At 42.1% G+C, this 21,658-nt stretch overlaps 1 protein-coding gene across 4 annotated transcripts in view; it reads left to right on the forward strand.

The window, feature by feature from the left end:
* Window positions 1–8,113: 8,113 nt before the first annotated feature.
* The window catches only part of LOC126484579 (semaphorin-1A), an 893,741-nt gene continuing 880,196 nt past the window's right edge, over window positions 8,114–21,658 (forward strand). The window contains exon 1 of one of the 4 annotated variants that reach the window (XM_050108140.1): window positions 8,114–8,416. The gene's annotated coding sequence lies outside the window, so the exon portion shown is untranslated. Of the gene's footprint in view, window positions 8,417–10,245; window positions 10,333–21,658 lie in introns of those variants that run through there. The other 3 variants (XM_050108141.1, XM_050108142.1, XM_050108143.1) reach the window with 3 other exon arrangements.

A 21,658-nucleotide genomic window follows, 5' to 3' on the forward strand; every position in this document is an offset into this window, starting at 1 on the left:
TTTGATCTTTTTATTTTAACAATTAAATCACAAAACTTGAAAAACAGTTAACTGGTTCCCATGGCAAAATTCTGTCAGATCTAAGCACTATGCCAAAATTAGTGAATTGGGTTACAGATTGTAGTTCTGCTCTTGTGGGAGCTGCATTAGTGAAACAATCACTCTGACTTGCAAATATTTTGAAACTTACTGGCAGATGAAAACTGTGTGCTGCGTCAGGATACAGTTTTAATCTTCCAGAAAGTTTCAAATCAGTGTGCATACTCTGGTGCAGGGTGAAAATTTACTGAGCTAACATTTTGTTTTTTCTTCATTTAAAAGAATGTCTTTAATGCATCTTACTGTGACACACATTTTATTCATTGGTATCTTCTGATCATTTGTCTCAACTGAATTTGTTTTCCTGCTAATCAAGTCACATTACAATCTTTAGCAGCATACTCTACTGCATGTTTCACTGCTGTAGAAATCAATTTATGTGGCTTGCAGGGCCATACACAAAGTTGCACGTAAACACTTTTCTGTAGTGGAGATCTGAATCTCCAAATAAATCCAACAACCTCTCACAGTTTCTGATGAAACTAGAGGACATATACATATAGATATTTTAGTACTGGCTGCATCACAAACATTTTCCTTGGCAGGCATTAAATCTCCAGCTTCACTGCTCTGACAGTGTGCTAGCCCTCATTTGTCACAGTACAGTTTGTATCTTGAGTAGTAAGTTATGCCATAGTCCTCAGATCTGATTATGGAATGTAGCCACTAGAATTGATAGTTGTTCTTCAGTTTCAGCAAACAAGGAAAAAAATTGAGTTGAAAAAGATTATGTAACAGAGCCAAAATAAAAAAAAATTTGTGATGTGTTTATCTTTGTCATGCAGGTTGTTGAATTTCTCATTGCACGTAAATTATCATCACGTCAGGTCAGAAAGTACAAACTAGCTTTCCCTAACGTGGCCTACTGAGTGAGGTGACACCGTGGTAAGACAGCGGACTCACATTCAGGAGGATGATAGTTCAGATCAATATCTAGATGTAGCTTTTTCATGGTTTCCCTAAATCACTTGAGGCAAATGCAGAGATGATTGTTTTAAAAAAAGAACAATGTTGATTTACTACTGGTATCCAAACTTGTGCTCTATATCTAATGATCTCATCATCAGTGGAACATTAAATCTTAATCATCTTTTCTTCCTAACATGGCTTGTAACAGTGAGCTGGACTCATATTTGGGGTTCAAAACTCCATTTAGTCATTCTGATTTAAATTTCCCATATTTATCTAAATATCTTTAGGCAAATGACAGGACATGATGGTTCCTTCTACAACATCTGAGATGATTCAGTCATTCATCCTTGTCTGACACAGAGTTGATGTTCCTCCTCAGCTTATTCCACAAAAGGATGTTAAACTGTAACCTTTCTTCCTTTAAACACTAGCTTTTGGAGTCAGTGATCCCTTCATCCAGTAAAAGCATTAAAGAAAGTGGGATTGTTCATGAATTATTAAACCCAGGACGAAGGCATAAAAGTGTAGAAAACAATGGGGGTGGGAGGTTATTCACAATAAGATGCTAGCAAATGGGAATCTTCGAAAACATGAGAAGGCAGGTAGGAGAGTCTGATGAGTGAAAGACAAAATATGATTAGATGTATCAATGAAACAAAAACTGTAAGAAAATGGGGAAGGTAACAATGAAAAAGTAATGGAGGATGGAATATACAAGAGGCTCTAAATGTGGCAAAAACTACAAAAAGTTATTGGAGAAATGGAGATGTCGGCAATATTACCTATCAGATCTTAACTTCCACTAAACACCCCTATTATTGCCTTTTGTAGTTTTTCTCCAGAGTCTTTTCTATACAATTGTCCGTTGCTTTTTCACCATTATTGTCTTCCCTTTTGCTGTGAAGGGTTGGTAGTGATAAGAAAAATCAAGAATTCTTATGGTGGAATAGACACCAAAGTCATGGCAGTAGTGTTGCAGTGGGGATATACACTGATGTCCAAAATTAAAGCAACAAACTTAAATTTTTCAAGGTTGCATTTATTTTTCCACAAAACAGTTCAAATGGATGACAGTAAAATAGAAACAATGTTAACAATACAGAACGTTAACAACTGCAATGTGCATAACAGTTGACAAAAATGTTCTTCATTTTTTCTAATTTAATGGATTTGCACACACATTGTGACAACTGGTTAACGTGCTCAATATGGAGTGGGGCGAGGGGGGGGGGGGTGACCACCTCGGGCAGCAATACAGGCCTGACAATGATGACAGGGCATGCTGCGAATGCTGTCACCAGTCTCATGTTGAGGCAGTAATTCCCATTCTTCCTGCATCTCGGAGAGTGGTTGGTGGATTCTGACATGAGGCAACCCATCTCCCTAGTGCATTCAAGACATGCTCTGTGGGATTCAAATCGGGAGAGTGAGAAGGCAACACCATGCGTGCAATATCTTCCATTTCCAAGAAAACCTTAACCATCCGTGCTCAATGAGGGTGAGCATCATCATCAACTGTTACAATGTCTGGGCCCAGTGCACCTCACAACAACCGCACATGACATCCCAAGATCTCTTCACGATACCTGTCAGCAGTTAAACCTTGCTGATTCACCCAGACAATTTCATGAAGAGGTATTCGAGTGATCGAGTGGTCCCTGCCCACACCATTAGGGGTCCTCTTTGATAGCAGTCAGTTTCCGCAATGTCTGTGTCCCGAAATCCTGTTCCATGTTCCCTCCAGATGTAAATGGGTTGAGAGTCACTCACCAGACCAAAACTGGACTCATCTGTGAAAAGAACAATGGCCCACTGTTCAACCGTCCAGGTGGTATGTTGACGACTCCACTCTAGACATTCCCTTTTGAGAAGAAGTGTCAGAGGTACACATACAATACAGGGCACTCTGCTGAAGCCTTCTGTACACTGTTTGTCTCGATACAACTCATCCAGTGGATGTCTTGAGGTCAGATGCCAGTTGCCATGCTGTACTGAGGCAGTACTGTCATGCCCATGCAACCAAATATAGTCCTCTCTTTCAGATGTCACACGTCGTTGGCCCTGCCCTGATCTTAAGGATACAGTTTTGGTCTCTATAAAATGTCACCACATACAAGAAACAACAGAACGATTCACATTAAGCCATCTGGCCTCACCAGTTTGTGACTGTCCTGCTTCCATTCTTCCTGCTGCCCTCCACCGCCTTCTCTGTGCCATACTGCACCATCTGCAACTGTATACACAGATATTGTGGATGTGGGACTAGCTGGCAAACACTATTCCATTTGATAGGTGCCCTGTCGTCATCACTGGCATGGTTGTTCATTGACTAGAATGCCATCTTCCATGTAGAGCACGATCATATGGACATCTCTTGACAGTTAAAAATGATTATATGGTGAATTAGACACAGGATGGGGAAAAAGTGGTTTGTTGTTTTAATTTTGGCCACCAGTGTATGTCATCTAGTAAATTGTGTGGGTGGTTGCTTAGGTGGACCTCCACTTCTTGAAACAGATTCTGACAATGATGTGGGTAGCATAGCTGGTGATGCATAGGATAGGTTCATGCACTCTTTAAGGTAGGTACCACATGGTAAGGAAATACCTGAGGAAGGGTGAAAGTTTAATCAAATCTTGTGAAAATTGGGAGGTTGAAGAAATGACACTCTGGATGTAGTGCAGAGAGTATTAAATTGAGTGACGCATATTTTAGGACAGTATCAGCAAAATCAGCTGTGAAGTGCGGAAGGTTTATAAATACCAGGCCAAGATTATACAGGGTGATTTTTTCCAGTGTGTACAAACTTTAGGGATTGCTTGAGGAGAGGATACGGAACAAAAAAGGTCTGGAAATGCATAGTTTCCATGCTAGAGACCATTTATTCAGTCATACAGTGTTATCCTTGGTTTCCTCCTAGAGGGTGGTACTGTTCCTCATCTGTTATGCCCTAGCACCCTCCCCTGCCATAGTAATTGGTAGTGTTGTATCCGATTCAATTCTCTTGCTGACTCACCTTGTATTGGATATAATACAGCATTGTACACAACACTTCCGTATTTGAACCCAGAGCTTGCCAACATGGTGTTTATTTACCGAAAGGTAAATGGCAACGGGCAGTGGGCAGCGTGGGTTTATCAAGATATCTATCCTCACTGACAACAACCACAGCATTCAACGTTTGCAACAGTGTTCCACCATTTGTCTGAGACAGTGTCATTCCAGGAAGCACAAAATCTTGAAGGGCGTACCTGAAATGATCGGACACCAGACTCGGAGGAAAATGTGATCAACACTGTGGAAGGTGACTGCCATGTCAGTACTGGGCAGTTGTTCCACTAGCACAGGGTAAACTAGACAATCATGTGGAACATTCTCCATGACAATTGTTACTACCCTTATCACTTACAGCGTGTACAGGGCTTTCTAGCAACAGACTTTCCACATCAGGAGCAGTTTTGTCACTGGGTTCTTCACTAGGTAACCATGATTCCAGGTTTCTCATCCATCCTGTTCACAAATGAAGCCACCTTTACATGGAGTGATATCTTCAACTTTCATAACAGTCATCTGTGGGATAGTATGCAGAACCCCCATAGTATGGTGACAGCGAAATATCAGCGTCAGTGCAGCTGGAATGCGTCGGCCGGGATAATTGGCGACCGTATTTTGGGACCAGTCTTCTTTCCATGCTGCCAGACAGGCTGGAACTATTGGTATTTTTTGGGGGTGACTTTACCTCCACTACTGGAAGAAGTGCCATTGATGATTCGAAGAGTTATGTGGCTGCTACATGTTGGTGCTCCAGCCCACTTAACCATTAAAGCCAGACACATCTCAATTGTGTCTTCGCTGGCTGATGAATCAGACGAAGGGTCCAATTGTATGGGCTCCTTGTTCACCGGATCTTGATCTGTGCGATTTCTAGTTGTAGGGCCATCTCAAAAGGATCTCGTATGTAGAGCCCGTGGAGACACTAGCTCATTCATGCTGCCTTTGACACTGATCAGATGTAGTCTGGCCAAAGTGAACGCGAGAGACAGAACATGCATTGAGGCATATGGCAATCAATTTCAACATGTACTGTAACTGTGGCTGCATGGTACTGCACGTATTACACCACAGTCACTGTAACAATGTATGATTGAATAAATGGTCTCTAGCTTGGAAATCATGAATTTCTGGACATAAGTTCATAAGAGCTTTTTTGTTCTATATCCTCTCATCGATCAGTCCCTAGAGTTTGTACACAGTGGAAAAAATCACCCCGTATGTCATGAGAGGTACACCTCTTCATTATTTTTTTATGGGGAGAAATAGTTTTAGGGCTGATTAAGACAGCAAAGTAAACTTGCTTATCAACAGGGTTAGTGCGATGATTGTGAAAAGAGAAGTCTGTGGTGTGACAGGCTGTGTGTTTGTGCAGGGAATCTTTGTTCAAAGTGGCATATTTACCACAAATTGTGATGCTTTAGAGGTACAGGAATTGTAAGTCATATGAAAACTGATAGTGCAGTACCAGTGTCTGTCATTGGTTTTGGTGCGTAATGCAGTAGCGTTTTGCTGCAGACCAATATTGAGGAAAATGAGACAAAAAGAAAAAAGGGGTAAGTAAAATTAATCTGTAAAAATTGAGTTGGATACTGGTAGCACCCAGATTGCTTTTGTTGTATCCGCCATTTTGATAAAGTTCTCTCAAGCTTCCGGCCATGTAAAGTGATTTAAAATCCACAGATTTTAACCATGTGAAATGGCTAGAAGCTCAAGTGAATTTATATCAGTACATATTGCCGTGAAGCCTTGCATTTGTATCTCCTGTTTTGTTTGTATTCTACTCAAAGATGAAATTTTTATCAATGCATATTAGATTGGCCAAGATCAGAAGAAAGGATCTCAGATTATTCATTTCTGGTAGATATTGACTGGGTATGTACAGGGACAAACAATTCATGTATGTTGGGAATATTGGCACACAGGGAGATGGCATCAGTGTTGACTAGCTACATGGAGCAAGCCACAGATTTTACATGATCCACGAAATGACTAGTGTCTGTAATATGTTAAGTTTTCAGATAGTATGTAGCAAATGTTGATCCAAGCAAAGGACATTTATTAGGAGTTTTGAAACCATCAAACACCTGACAACCAGGATGGTTAGGCTTGTGTATCTTTAGAAGAAGGTGGGATCATATAATTTAGGTAGTGTAAAAATGACTCAAGAGTGGTGGCTTGATACTGCTGAGAATTTATGGAAGTCAGTTTCACCCATGGAAATGGGCAAATGATGGCAGATTCTGTAAGTGGTAATGTTTGACTTTTGTCACAAGTAGTCATTGGTACATTAGTAGACTTTTTTTGCTTGAAATATAACAACTGGACTGGAATGTTTAAGATAGTAAAGAACTTATGATTCACCTGTAGAGACTTAAAATTGTGACCAAGTTCCTAAAAACAGATTGTAAAGTCACACTGAATACAAAAATATTCTGGAATGGAAGTTAGCATGTGGTGATAGATAACATTATAGAAGTGTAATAGACAGCTTGAGAATTTTTGAGTGTTTGAATTAGGGGGGACTGGGTACTAAAGATAGGATAATCCAGGAATAAGTGGAAGAAACAAGGAGACACAGTAAAGGTAGGACAAATGACAGGAATCTTAACTGGGTTAGGAAAAGGAGGAGCAACAGTGATTACTTCTTAATTCCTTTGTTTGCAGTACATCAATTTTTATTTGGTACTTTGTTTCATTTGTTAGTTATTCTTTGCTGTACACTTAAAAAAAATCCAACATAAGACTATGAAGTATGCTATGTTGCTTACCAGTGTAATTAAATGTATACCATGGTTACCAATGTAATTAAATGTCTTGTGTGTGATTCTGAATAAATTTTCTCCCCTGCATATTTCTGAATATTGCACCATCTTTGCGATATTGCAAGATAGCTTTCAGTTTCGTATTAATTTATTTTTTGAAGGAATGAAGTCTATGGTATAATATCCATTGTAGTAGACCTACTGTCATTTCTGGTTACGTTGGGAACTAATACTGCTTTAATTTGATCTTTTTTATGCTACGAACGAAACTCCTTTTCGGCAGTGAGTTCGTTTACAATTGTTAATGGATGGGACAATATAAGTGTAGAAAATAACATTAGTTTTAACGTTTCGATATCAAAGATAGGGGCATTAGCTCGAATGGGAGAAGGAATAAACCGTGGTATTGCATGAGAAACTACCTGACATTTGCACGTCGACTGGAACTGCGTTTCACTGTAATGAGAATTCAGTAAGTACTGCGCTACCATAGCGATAGCTTGTTCGGTTGCAAACTTAACTTCTGTGCCAAGGTGATAATGCAACTACGGTTGTCTTGCCTGAAGCATTTTGGCAGCAATTTGTTTTAAAAGTTTATGGTGCTATTCACGCGATGCTGATCGATGGTTGCTGATAACGGACACCACTGGCACTATTGCAGGATGGTTATTTATCTATGCTTTCTTTATTCTTTAGTCATAAACTATGACAAATGAACATCACAATAAATAATTGACTAGCAGAAAATAAATACGCCTTAAGAGCAATAGATTTTATTTATTAGATATATTTTTATCTCACTTGTCCCAATGAAGAAGGGCTGTTGGCGGCTATACCAAGAAAGCATATTTCGTTTCCGTTATTCGCATATTAGGCCCAATGGATCACGTAATGATCACTGATGGTTGCTGGCATCGTTGAAGAGCTGCTATCTATCTATGACTCTTTTCGGCAACCGTCGGTCAGCATTGCGTGAACTGTTGGGCCTAATATAGAGCTGCAACCAGCGCCTCCAATGGAACCAGTTTGGCCATCACATAGCAAAAAGACTCAAATGAGAGAAGCTTAAGCAAGATATATCAGAAGTATTCAGCTTTAGAATAAAGATTTAAGATCGCCTCCTTTCACTGCTGTCATCGTTCATCGACAACAAAATCGTGGACATTGTACCACACGCCATCTAATCGGCAACTTAGAAACAGAGGTGAAGTCGTTCCATAGGCTACCGCGCGATGGCAGCACAATCACCAACAACACGTGACGTCACGTCCGCTTGCAGGATTTGAGGCATCGATTACTTAAACGCTTGTTGGCTGGCACGATCGCTACACGCTTGTGAAGTTTTCGGTTTTTCGTGTTTCGGAATGCGGTTGTGTTCGTCGTTATAATACCGCTTCAGCATTCGCTCGCAAAAGCGCGTGACCTTTAGTACAGGCAGCAAATCTTCCGCAATTGATGATTCGAGTTTTCTTACCGTTGAAAGTAAGCGATCTCTCTCAAATTTCCATGCCGCAGCGCCTGTCATGTTGTAAAAGGTAGGGTCGCCCAGTGTGTCGTGCCCCCAGAAGCTAGAGAATCCCGTAAATTACGTGAGTACTTATCTGTTTCTCATTGTAGTTGTTGCTGTAGTTGTCTTTTTCCCGTAGGATTTATTTTTATCATCAGATAAAAAATATCCACGTAACTTATTTGACAGCTAGAATCAGTCAGAATCCGAAACTGGTAAATGGTGAATACCTCAAAACGAATGTAATTGATGTCTGTCATATCAACAATAACAGTCTTCAAATGGAAAAACTGCGGCGGTGTAAACAAATCGCCCGTGAAGAAGGAAGCAAATGGTTCCTCGCTTTCTGTACAGCTGTAAACGATACCATCAACTCTCCCATATATTTTTCAGTTTCCAATGTGGATGCGAGTGCAGATGGATTTTGCTTGTGATTACTCACCGGTAGTGAAAATATGTGTTTGGCCAGGCGACTGAGGTAAGTGGCGGTCTGCAACGTCACGTGTAGCTTGTGGAGACTGCCGGAGGAAAAGACGTGTATTTTATGGAGCATTTCAACAAAAAAATCTGTGTTTAGCATCCTAACACTACATTTTGCATTTTCTTTTAATGCATTTCGATTATATTTGATGTACCGTAGCGTAGTTACGCTGTGGTAATACCAGAAATGATCAGCCCTGTGAGAATCTTTGTTGTTACAAACATCTGTATCTAATTATCTTATCGACAACATCTTCAAAGTTGCCTCCTCATACATGTTAACAACAAAATATGTAGTGTGTGTAGGCTTTTGCAACTCGAACACTGAATGCACGTGATTGATAATCAGTTAAGACGAATTCCAGTTAATAGTTAGCTTGCCTTGAAAAGAAAGCCGTATCCGATTTCAAACTTGTTGTAAACATAGCTACATAGCATCAGCTGAAAGATATTGATCAGCAGAAAGAAAAGTAATGACTATCAGGTAACATGCATGGATCATTGTCGTTTACGAAAATGTTAGGCTTCATATGTTAGGATTTCTCTCGTCATGCTCATGTGAAATGGGTCACTTTATTTAATAGATTCCATGGTTCGTGGCTCATACTGAGCAAACATTTCCCTACTACACTTGCTCTTGATGTAATGTGGTCATGGTTTAAGATTAGCTTTTCGTGTTTACCCCCAGCGCAAGAAACAAAAGTTTTGCGGTATCCGCTATATTAAATTGAGGGACGTATTGTTGTAAAACAACACACAATGTTACGAATATGCCGTTATACCCTCTCGACGTTTAAGTGAATAAACATGAGATGTCAAATTTTGCCGAAAATGCGTGCGCTGTGTGCGCGTGCGTGTTTTGAGATAGCTAATTTCATACCATTGTGACATTGAGAGACGATCCTTGGATGAATAAATAAACTAATTAAGTCATGCTAGACAGGAATGGTTGGTGGAATAACTATGAGCACCTTTTCCAAAATTCATTATTGAAAGTCTTACCGAAGTGTATAGACCCAATGACTAGGCACAAATGAGAAATGAATTTTAGGAATTTTGAGTTAGACCGTTCATTGTTTAGCTTTCTCCTGAAGTGACTGACAGGGAGTTTTATTCTCGTCGTGTCTCGTTAATCCAGCACACTGTGTATCCCTTCTGTGAAGTATGAAGGGTGCGCGCTTCGTTGTAGTCTCCACTTTTGCGACAATCAGTAATATTCGTGGTAACGACAATAGGGACTGTGGCTGTAGAAAGGTCGTATTAGTGATAGTCGTAGTGTAAACAGCGATAGGTCACAGCAAAAATGTGAAATGTAGATGGTACAGACATCGGGGAAGCGCTGACTGACGCGATACGAATCGACCCGGCGAGGACGGACGGCCGATCTACACCGCATGGAATCTGCGGAACAGTACGGGAGCGTCTCCTGAAGAGCGCTCGCCGTCGGCGTCTGTACACACGCAGTCGTAACTACAGCAACCACGAAGCGTTCGACAGGCGATACCAGTATCATTCACGGTGTGTACGATATGAGCTTGGTACTTATTGTACGCAGTTTGCATGCATTATTATATCATAACGCCAATGCAGGAAAATTTTTTTGATACGGCACTGATCTACACACACACACACACACACACACACACACACACACACACTCTGCACTCTGAAGCCAAATAGCGTTTGCTAGGTGGTTTGTCATTTTTGTGTCGTGTTTTAGAATTTCACTTTTTAAGTAAGTTTTATTATAGACAGTCACTACCAAATCAATTGCTTTTGTGCGCTAATGTCAACAGCACTTGCGAGCGTAAGTCACCTTCTGTTGGGTTAAGAATGTAAAAAAAACATTTCTTGGACAAATAAAACTTGTAACACACCAAGAAATTTTTCTCTTGTTTGCCATTATTCTGGTGTTCGGCCAAGCCCTGGCAGAAAATCCATTCAGTGTTATAGCGTGTCTTTTTTTTTAATTATTTGCTTAAAAGAGTTATAAAAGTAATCAGAAAGGTATTAAATGTATAAATAAAGATGGGGCAATCATAACGAGATAATGACCGTGTTAATGCTCTTGTATATAGTGTCTCCACAAACCCGAAGGCTGTATTGGAGATTTTTAGCATTATACAGCTGTGATTCGCAAAGAGCATCAATTTTGATAATTTCCCACAACGGCATAAACCTGTCTTCATCTGAATCACTCTCCGCATGGGCTATAAATTCATCGATTTTATAGTTACACTCACGCGGGATGTGTAGCAGGGGAACTAGTGAAATTACAGTGTAATCTACATTTCTTTCGGAATTTTAAGACCGGCGAAATTTCTCTTCTTCTAATCACGTGAATTGCGCGTACGGAGTAATATCAAAGACAATGAAATGAAGCAGCGTATGATCACCCTGATTCGTGTCGATATCTACATATGCACACTGCAGCAGCCACGGTACGGTTTGTGATGGGAGATACCTAGTGTACCAGTTCATTTTTTGCCCCCTTTCCAGTCCATTCGCAGACCTTAGCCCAAGGTCTGACGCTGTGTACGTCTCCGTATACGTACGCCCTACACGCAAGTTGGCGAAATATCTCATTCTCGACTTGCATCGGAAATTATAAATTTTTCTTGTTACTGGTTAACTGACGGGCAACCATAGCGCATGTAGTCAACCTTGAATTTAATTACGTGTGGAGGTACTTGTATCAGTTCAGATTTCCTTAGGGAAGGCTATGCGGAAGGTGGTTATAAAAATCGCATTAAATTAGCGGAAGGAATCATTCCTAGACTTTGAAAGTGCAACCAGCAGTCCAGCTACCATAATGACTGTTTGAAAGAAGGTAAAAAGAATGGGATACAGTGGAGCACCTTATAGTCCACACATTTCTATAGTCAGTGCTAATAAGCGACGCTTGACATGGTGCAAAAGGGACGACACTGGACAGTGGATGACTGGAGACTTTGGAGTGGTGAATCACGCTATATCCTGTGGCAATCCCATAGAAAGCCTTGGCTTTGGCGAATACCTGCAGAACGTTAGCAGCGATGATGTGTAGTGCCAACAGTGAATTACGAATACAGAACTTGTATGTCCACATAGCAATATGCATTGCAGTTACAAGCCAAGTAATTTCTTTCATAACATACTAACGTACAACATGCTTTAAATCACAAACAAATCCTCCCTCCTCCCCAAACTTTTTTAAAATTAAAACCCGAGGTTATTGCTGTCTATAGTGACCTCACTGTCGACGCAACGTTGATTCCCCTCAAAACAAGCGTTGAAGCAGTAATGACCTGGTCGCCTACAGTGTATAACCTCCCAAAAGATCCGACGCGTGTGTGTGTGTGTGTGTGTGTGTCTCAAGGCCCATACTCTTGAAATTGATTTTTCAACCTCTCACCCTATTCAGCGTCGTGCGCGAAACGATGATTTTTTGTATCAGGTAGTTTCGTTGCTGATATCAGTTACCAGAGGAACACGAAACGTCGCTTACAGTCGCCAAAACACGAATTTGACACGGTTTGTGCTTTGTTAGGGGCTACTAAATTATGCAGAATTACGGTGCCATTGGACGAAAATTTCCAGACATCCCCTCGCAGCGATACATATACTTGCCAATCGTTGAATAAATCTCATTTGTTTCGACCTATCCCGATCACAGCGTGTTAATGTCTTCAGTCCGAAGACTGGTTCGATGCAGCTCTCCATGCTGTACAACCTTCATCACCTCAGAGTAACTATTGCTATACTGGATGTTAACAAATTTCTCTTCTACAGAGCCTCTTCTATTTTCCATGGCCAGTCTACCTTTTATATCCTCTCTACTTCGACCATGATCTGTTACTTTGCTGCGCAAATCGCAAAACTCGTCAACTACTTTAAGTATCTCGTTTCCTAATGTAATTCCCTCGGCATCACCTGATTTAATTCGACTACATTCCATTATCCTTGTTTTGCTTTTTATGTTCATTTTACATCCTTCTTTCAGGACACTGTCCATTCCTTTCAAGTTCTTTGCTGTCTGAGAATTACAAAGGCACCGGCAAACCTCAAAGTTTTTATTTCTTATCACTGAACTAGATTCTTGCTCCAGATTTTTCTTTTGTTTCCTTTACTGCATGCCCAATGTACAGATTGAATACCAAAGGGGATAGGCTACAAACCTTGTCTCTCTCCCTTCTCAACCACTGCTTGCTTCCCTTTCGTGCCCCCTCCATTCTTCTTTGCACAAGAATGGAAAAACTGGTAGAAGCTGACCCCGGGGAATATCAGTTTGGATTCCGCAGAAATGTTGGAACACGCGAGGCAATTCTTGACCCCACGCCAAAACTTATGCAGGACATTTCTAAGTTCACGTTGCACACTTTGATGCTTGTAATGGAAACAGTAGGTGACGTGTAGAATAGGGTCCTATGACCGTAACATACCACCAAATACTACATTAGCGCTCGTGAAATGTGCTTTATTTCAGTCTCCCACATCTTCTAACGAAAAGGCGATGGTAATTTGTTGTGTGTTAAGTGAATTATTACACTCATAACAATATTATGTAACATTGCTCTATGCTAACAATACAGTGTTCTCGTTCATCGTGTATACTCGGCGTCCCCTCTTCCATCTGGTGGTTAGTATTCTGTTCCACGACTATTAATGTTGGTAGCATACGGCAGTGGTATCACATTAGTTATTTGATGACGAATGTTAAGGAATACGAGACTAACTGCGTGATTAGATTTGGGAGATTCCCAGCAGAGCTCCAGTCGTCGTTCTTAACGGGGACTAAATTTTCAGATATAAAATTAACTTTGAGACTTCCCCTAGGAAATATTACAGCGCCTCTACTGTACATGATTTGTATACGTTCATGAGCCAAAACATTACAAGCATTCCTAACAGCGAGAGTTGAATGCCGCCTCGCGGTGTTGCGAGCGTGTGACACGGTAAGGAAAGTGTACAAGGTATAAAAAAAAAAATACAAACTGACATCGCACATCGTCCATACAACAAGAATGAGTAATCACATAGGAACCGGGTTCGTGAAGGCCTTTCGGGGCTACTAAATGGCGTTGCAGTTATTTGGTCACATACTACAACCGGACGCCGGCTATGAGAGATGCTCGAAGTTTTGTCCTGACGCATCGAGACACAGCTGATATCTATGCTGCAGTGAACGGCACATCCTCTCAAAGATGCCAGGTGTATCACGAAAACAGCCTGCTGCCGCAACAATCCTGTCCCTAGGTCCCTTGGCGTTTCGTACACGGGGCCCTTCATATACCCTCACAGGAAACAATCTATCGCGTGATTGTGGTGGCTATGCGATTGCCCCATCGTGACCAATCGGACCAATCCAGGGGTAGGGAAAGATTGCCTGCATATGTGCCCTCACTTGTCTGCTGATATGCGCGGGGGCTCCGTCGTGCTGAAATCTAATGCGGCAACGAACAGATAGCATCAGCATGTCCGGCAAAACATCCCACGGGAATACGAGACACGTGCGACATAAAGTCAGTCCTGGAGAATGTACGCCCCAATTAAACAGTTGCCGACGATGCCAGCCCACAAGTTACGGGTAAATTTGCGCTTTGAGGCATGCGTATGTGTAGCGTATGGTTTGACATCTGTCCGTGTGTGCAGACTATTAACGTCCATCACACATTCGACTGAGAACCCAGCCTTATTAGTGAAGAAGACATTCGCTCAGTTGCGGATTCCTACAGAAATAAACTCGCAAATCCCATGCGCAATGCTTGGACGCGTTGGAAGTGAAACAGACAGTCCTGTCGAATACGCCAGGCGGAGGGTTGGGGTATATCAGTGTACACTTGTTGTGTACGCTGCACCCTTTCGAGAACGCTTCCTCCCGCCACAACTGTCTGTGTTGATCGTTGGCGACCAGCTCCGCCTTGTGCACGTGGAAAGAGCCGGTTCCGCACAATCGGCGATGCAGGGTGGCGAATAAACAAACACGGCTTCTCGTCAACTGCAGTTAGCCGCGCCATAAATCCAATGCATCTCAGCCATTTCGCGCTACGTGTAGCTAGCCATGTTAGTTCCAATGCTTCCAGGCGTGAATGGCACTGGTCTCCGTGCGCTCCGCCCGTTTTTGTATAGCAACGCCCTCTCGTGGGCTCGTGGCGCTTACGACCCCGGTACCTATGTGATTACTGACCTTTGTTTTATGCCCGACGTGCTATGTCAGCTTTTCAACTTTCTTTTTTAAAAAAAATCGCCCTATATAAGTGGGGCAGAGACGAACGGAGCATCATTGTAGCGACCACACGGACCACAAATACGGTAATTACTTTCACCAGCTGCGACATAGTTGCGTATACGAACAGTGACTCAATACTGTCAAATGTTTTTTATTCCAGCCTTTGAACACAATATCAGTTCTTTTGACGATGACCGGTTTCAACCCGTAATGACCATCCTCAGATCTTTTCAACACCATGTCCTAAGGTGATAAGGCCATAATGGCATCGTCAAAACACATAATCAGCACAGCATCGTCACCTAGATCTAAAATAAGGTGTAGAATAGGCCACATTCATTATTGCAACTCAGTATTGCAATAATGATTGTGTGGACAATGTGGCCTATTCCATACCTTATTTAAGATCTGTGTGACGATGCTGTGCTCATTATACGAGGGTAATCCCAAAAGTAAGGTCTCGAATTTCCTTATAAGTACATAGACCTGTTTATTTCTACAATGATTTACATCAGTTTACAGCTTGAACATTTAGCTATTTTTAGACCTCTTCTTTCACCTCGTCGTCGGAGCTGAATCGCTTCCAAGTCAGGACTATAGGGTGGGTGAGTATGTTCCACTGACACTGTTGCAGGAGAGCAACGGTTTGCCGAACGATGTGTGGGCGATCGTTGTCATGCAGAATGTGTACCCCCTTGCTCAACATTCCTCTTCTTCGGTTCTGAATTGACCGTTTGAGTTTTTTCAGAGTCTAACAGTACCTGTCAGCATTAATTGTGGTCCCAGCGATTCAGCTCCGACGACGAGGTGAAAGAAGAGGGTCATAACTTTCTGAACAGCATGGCGGCGAGCTAGTATGACATGGGCATACAAAAACTGCCATAGCGTCTACAAAAATGCATCGACAGATATGGTGATTATGTCGAAAAATAGCTAAATGTTCAAGCTGTAAACCGATGTAAACCATTGTAGAAATAAACAGCTCTATTTAATTATAAAAAATTGGAGACCTTACTTTTGTGATTACCCTCGTATTCATATATTTTGGCCTTATCACTTTAAGACATGGTGTAGAAAACATCATTACGGACTGAAACCGGTCATCGTCAAAAGAATTGATATTGTGATCAAAGACTGGAATAAACATTTGACGGTAATTACTGACATAAGCGGCCTTGACGGAGGGCAGATTGTTACGGTCTTGCACCTGGTAGCGCGCATTTCGGAAACGGCGATGCAGATCGGCTGTTCGCGTGCTACTGTCTTGAGCATCGACGGGAAGTGGTTGAAGGATGGTGAAACTATGAGCAGGGGACGAGGTGTTGGATGCACACGCCTCGTCACAGAACATGGAGATCAGAGACTTGCCTGCTCTGTAAGGGAGGAGAGGTGGCGATCTGTGGCATGTCTGACGACGGACTAAACTGATATAAGTGCCTCGGAACACACCGTTCAGCGCGCATGGTCGGACGTGGGACTCCTCAGCTAAAGACTCCTACATGTTCCCATATTGATCCAATGACCGCGCCAATTACGATTGCAGTGGACACGTGAAGAGATTGGGCCATGGATCAATGGAAACGTGTCGCCTGATAGGATGAAACAAGTTTCATGTCATCCTATTTGGACTGCCGCCTCCGGGTACGGCGTCATACAGGCTTGAAAAATGGACAGCGCGACGGACGCCGGTGGTGGCAGTATGTTATGTGGGTCACTGATCTTGGCTTCTGTGAGACCTGAGGCGGTAATCCATGACAACAGTGGGTTATGTTAACATTATTGCAGTCCACTTGTATCCCTTCATGCTGGATTTCTTCCTCTACTGCGATGGCGTCATCCAGCAGAATAACTGCTAGTGTCACAACTCCAGAGTCTGCATCGTGATGCAGTAGTTTGAGGGCCACGATAGTTAACTCACGCAGATGTCTTGGTCACGGCATTAAGGCCGGTATTACACTATCAAATAGCCCGCATGTCGTGGTCGTGCGGTAGCGTTCTCGCTTCCCACGCCCGGGTTCCCGGGTTCGATTCCCGGGGGGTCAGGGATTTTCTCTGCCTCGTGATGGCTGGGTGTTGTGTGATGTCCTTAAATTAGTTAGGTTTAAGTAGTTCTAAGTTGTAGGGGACTGATGACCATAGATGTTAAGTCCCAAAGTGCTCAGAGCCATTTGAACACTATCAAATTTCTTTGACAAAGATTTGATCAAAGATGTGATCAAATATTCGTCAAATATATTTGACAAAGATCTTTGACGTGGCGCTAAAAAGGGGTATTACACTGTCATCATATTTTTCGTCAAGTTGAAGATGGCTGACAACAACAACTTTTTATTAACCGCAGCAGTTGCATGTACCACAATTGCACTGTGTGCACATGCGGAAGAGAAGTGGGGGGGGGGGGGGGGGGGAGATGGAAATGTACCAGGGTGAAGCCATGGGTTTTACGACGACAGCTAAAAGCATTCAACAAAACTTGTTACGTGAGCATATAGTGGAGGACGTCAAGTCGTACATCAGTTACTTAAGAATGGATGAGCATACATTTCTGTATGTGCTCAGTGAAGCGTATCCTTATATTACAAAGCACAATACTCACTCAAGAACAGCTATATCTGCAGAAGACAGGCTCACTGTAACACTCAGATTCCTTGCTACAGGAGAGAGTTAGGTTAGGTTAGGTTAGGTTAGGTCAGGTCGCCAATCTTCTTAATCTCTTTTTGTATTCAGGGTGCCGGCCGAAGTGGCCGTGCGGTTAAAGGCGCTGCTGTCTGGAACCGCTAGACCGCTACGGTCGCAGGTTCGAATCCTGCCTCGGGCATGGATGTTTGTGTTGTCCTTAGGTTAGTTAGGTTTAACTAGTTCTAAGTTCTAGGGGACTAATGACCTCAGCAGTTGAGTCCCATACTGCTCAGAGCCATTTTTTTGTATTCAGGGTGCCACACGTTGTAAACCGCCTCATCAGCTTCATGCATCTCTATTAATTTTGTAGTTGTCGGTACACACCAATTGTATTTACCGGCAATGTTTATAAAAACACTACAGATGACAGAACGCTGCAGCGATGCTAGAGCTCCACGTCGTAACATTTCACATTGCAGTGAACAGAAGACAAGCGACTTCTTCGATCAAATCTACAGCGAGGCTCCAAATTTGATCAAATATTTGACATAGATTTTGGCAAAGATATTGGACAAAGAAATTTGATAGTGTAATACCGGCGTAATCTGATGACTTTAGCCCGGTTGAACATATCAGGGGCGCATCGGGCACCAACTCCGCACCTACATACCACCGTCCCTTAATTTCCGGGAACTGCGTGACTTGTGCGTAGAGATCCGTAGTCAAAAACCTTCGGAAACCTACAAAGAACGTGTCGAACTCATACAAAGCACAATCGTTGCTGTATTGCGTTTCAAAGGTGGAACAATAAGCTATTAAGCAAGTGGTTATAGTGCTTTGGCTCTTCTGTGTATATATTCCATTATGTTATTGCTTGTAAGTCATTGGGAGCATTAGCAACCGTAAAATATCTCCGAGAATGCTTCCGGAGCGACTTAAATTGCAGTGACCACACGAAACTAGTCTTAGGAAGTTCAGATGCCAGATTGAGATTCATTGGAAGATTCGTATTTAAATGCAAACCATATCGCTTGTTCGATCATTTTTACATCAACATGTATATTCTGCAAGTCGTCGTACGGCGCGTGGCGCAGGGTAATTCGTACAAGTATTACAAATTTTCTCTCGTATTCTATTTGCTTAGTGAGCGAGGAAAAAAATTACTCTCCGTAATAAGATGCTATTCCTCGAATACAGATTCTCTAAAATTACGCAACATAATATCGCGAGAACTAAGAGACTTATTGAAATTCCCCGATCGCATGTAACACTGACTCGGGTACTGCACGTTAATCTGGGACTTGTACCAGGAAGAATTAATAAGAGGGGCAAGATCCAAACAAGAGTGGTGCATTTCGTCACAGGTTTGTTTAGTAAGCGCGTCGGCATCATAGAAATAGGGACATCGGAGGAATACCGACAGCATCGCTTTCTCAGCTGAGTAGCGCTATGGTCAGTGGCGACGAGTTCATGTCTTTTTACGGCACTAAATTAAATTTCGATGTTATTTTTGGTTAATGCTTGAACTGAGGCAAGCGTTTCAGTACTTTTTTAACTAGTGCGTCTGTTAACATGGGTTTTATAACTTTCAGAGCATTAGCAAAGTCATTAAATTTGGTCTACACAATTATGTGGGGCAATGTCTACAGGATGTCGATATTTCCCCATGCTTTAAACTTAAGAAAAAAAAATTGTTTATTAAGGTCTTATATCTAATTTCGGATGGCGAGGGCACGAAAAAGAAAATCGTATAGGATTAAATGAATTGGAGAAGAGCTAAAAAAGGCATTAAGCTTGGTTAAATCAGGGAGCTCACTGAACAGCGTATCAAAGGAGCTAAACATACAAAAGTTACATTTTATGATTGACTAGAATCAGACAATGAATCTTCCGTGCTAGAAGATCAGTTTTTACTCCTGAACAAGAACAAGAATTAGTAAACTATAGGGCTACATTGGTACAATCATTCTACGGCATTTCCATGTCTGAGTTGCAGCGAATTGCCTGCGACCTTGCCGAAGAACTAGGTCTTAATCGTAATTTGAATAAAATTGCTAAAATGGCTGGAGAAGACTAGGTTTCTGGTTTTATAAATAGAAATCCTAAAATAAACTCAAGAAAACCATAAGCAACAAGTATCAACACAGTTCTAGGTTTCAGTAAATCTGAGCTGATTTTTTTCCGACTGAAACACCGTTCTCGAAAAATATGCTGTATATGTATTTTGATACTTGTTAATGTTGTGTCTAGAAATCCTGCCTACTCGGTTCGCTAGACAAACAAACGACTCATATTAACGAGTTTTATTACAATAAGACAAGTACAAAACTTGACTTAGTAAGATGGTGCGAAAGCAAGGGGCGACATACAAAATAATCAATCTTCCTCACAATAGACAACCACAAGTCTGTACTACATAGCGATACCGAATGATCGGTGCTACGATGCGTCGCTAACGAAGTGGCTAACGTTGACGCTCGTATCAAAGTGGAGCGTCACCAGCCGGGCGCGGCGCTTACATCCTCTTCACATAGGAGCCGCTGCTGTCGCGTTGTTGTCCTGGAAGGGAGGTCGGTCAGCGTGCGGTTGGCTGACTTCTCCTCACAGCCTTCTCTTCTTTGTCGTTCCGACTGGCGTGCCGGCGCTTGACTTTACGCAGTAACAGTTGAGATACTAAAATGTTTCTTAAAACAGGAATTTTATTCTATCTGTATTTCATACTCTTTGCAATTAAAAGGAAACAGCGGTCGGTCACTAATTTTTAACGAATTAGCCGGGTTTCGACACTCGTAGTAGTGTCGAAACCCGGTTAATTCGTTAAAAATTAGTGACCGAGGGCTGTTTTCTTTTAATTGTAACTATTCACGGTCTCTGAACGTGCAGCCATGTACAGAATTTTTCATACTGTTTGTATTGCCCTGTAAGACTCAGGTGCTCGGAGTAAAATCGACAGAGTGCGTACTTCAGAAAATGTGTATATAGCTCCAAAGATCATCATTTTTAGATTTTTGTGGTCTAACATTGCTGGGTCACACAAGGTGCCATGAATTTTTCCATGGAAGTGACATATTCTAGAACATAACGAAAAAGTCCTTAGGGTGTCGGTATTCACCCGGTTTCCTCTACTCATCGAATTATCGTGGTAAATGCTACAGGAGAGACATTTTGTATCATGGAGAATTTTGTTACTGAAATTCCTAGCGCGTTTGTTCTAAGAAGAGTCCGGCGACATACTAACCTCCCCTCAAAAACATTTCACGAAATGATCGTGATGGAGAAATTAGACCTCATTTTGAGGCTTACACACAAGCGTACTTACCGTGCGTCATTCGCGAATAGATCGGTGAGGTTGGTGGTACGCGAAGTATCCTCTGCGATAGACCGTAACGTGGCTCGCGGAGTAGAAATAGATGCGGTAATTACGGGACTCGCACTAAACTAGTATCGCTTTCACAACAGAAACACACAGAAGAGTGAAATACATAATTTTACCAGTTTGTAGCGCAGGAAGTAAAGTGTAGAGCTCCGAGTTGCGCAAAATTTTATCTACTCGGTGTTACAAACCGTCAAAGAGGACGTTTTTATGAGTAACAGTGACTATTAGCCGAAATACGCAAGTAATTGCAACCTGTCAACTGCGGTGAAGATTTGGTAAGGCCCTGTGATTATTGTTCGGCATCTCGGACACTCAGTTCTTGGCTCCAGAATGCAGTAGCGAGAATTAACAGTGCACGCCCAAACTCTGACACTGCTGCGGTACTAGTTAGTTATTTGGCTGAGCTTTCCAAATGGACAGGTACAACTACACCGTTGTGTCGTTCACCCCGCAACCTCAGGCGAGGACGGCGGTGTCGAATGGCAGCCATTGTCAGTTCTGTTTCTTCCACAGAAAGCTGAATCGAATGCGCGGGTGAGTCTCTCTCTCTCTCTCTCTCTCTCTCTCTCTCTCTCTCTCTCTCTCTCTCTCCGCTTCCTGTTACGACCTTAGTGGTAATGACAGAAACAGTTCTGAGAACA

This window comes from Schistocerca serialis, chromosome 6 (assembly GCF_023864345.2).
Source record: "Schistocerca serialis cubense isolate TAMUIC-IGC-003099 chromosome 6, iqSchSeri2.2, whole genome shotgun sequence".
NCBI classification, from domain to species: domain Eukaryota; kingdom Metazoa; phylum Arthropoda; class Insecta; order Orthoptera; family Acrididae; genus Schistocerca; species Schistocerca serialis.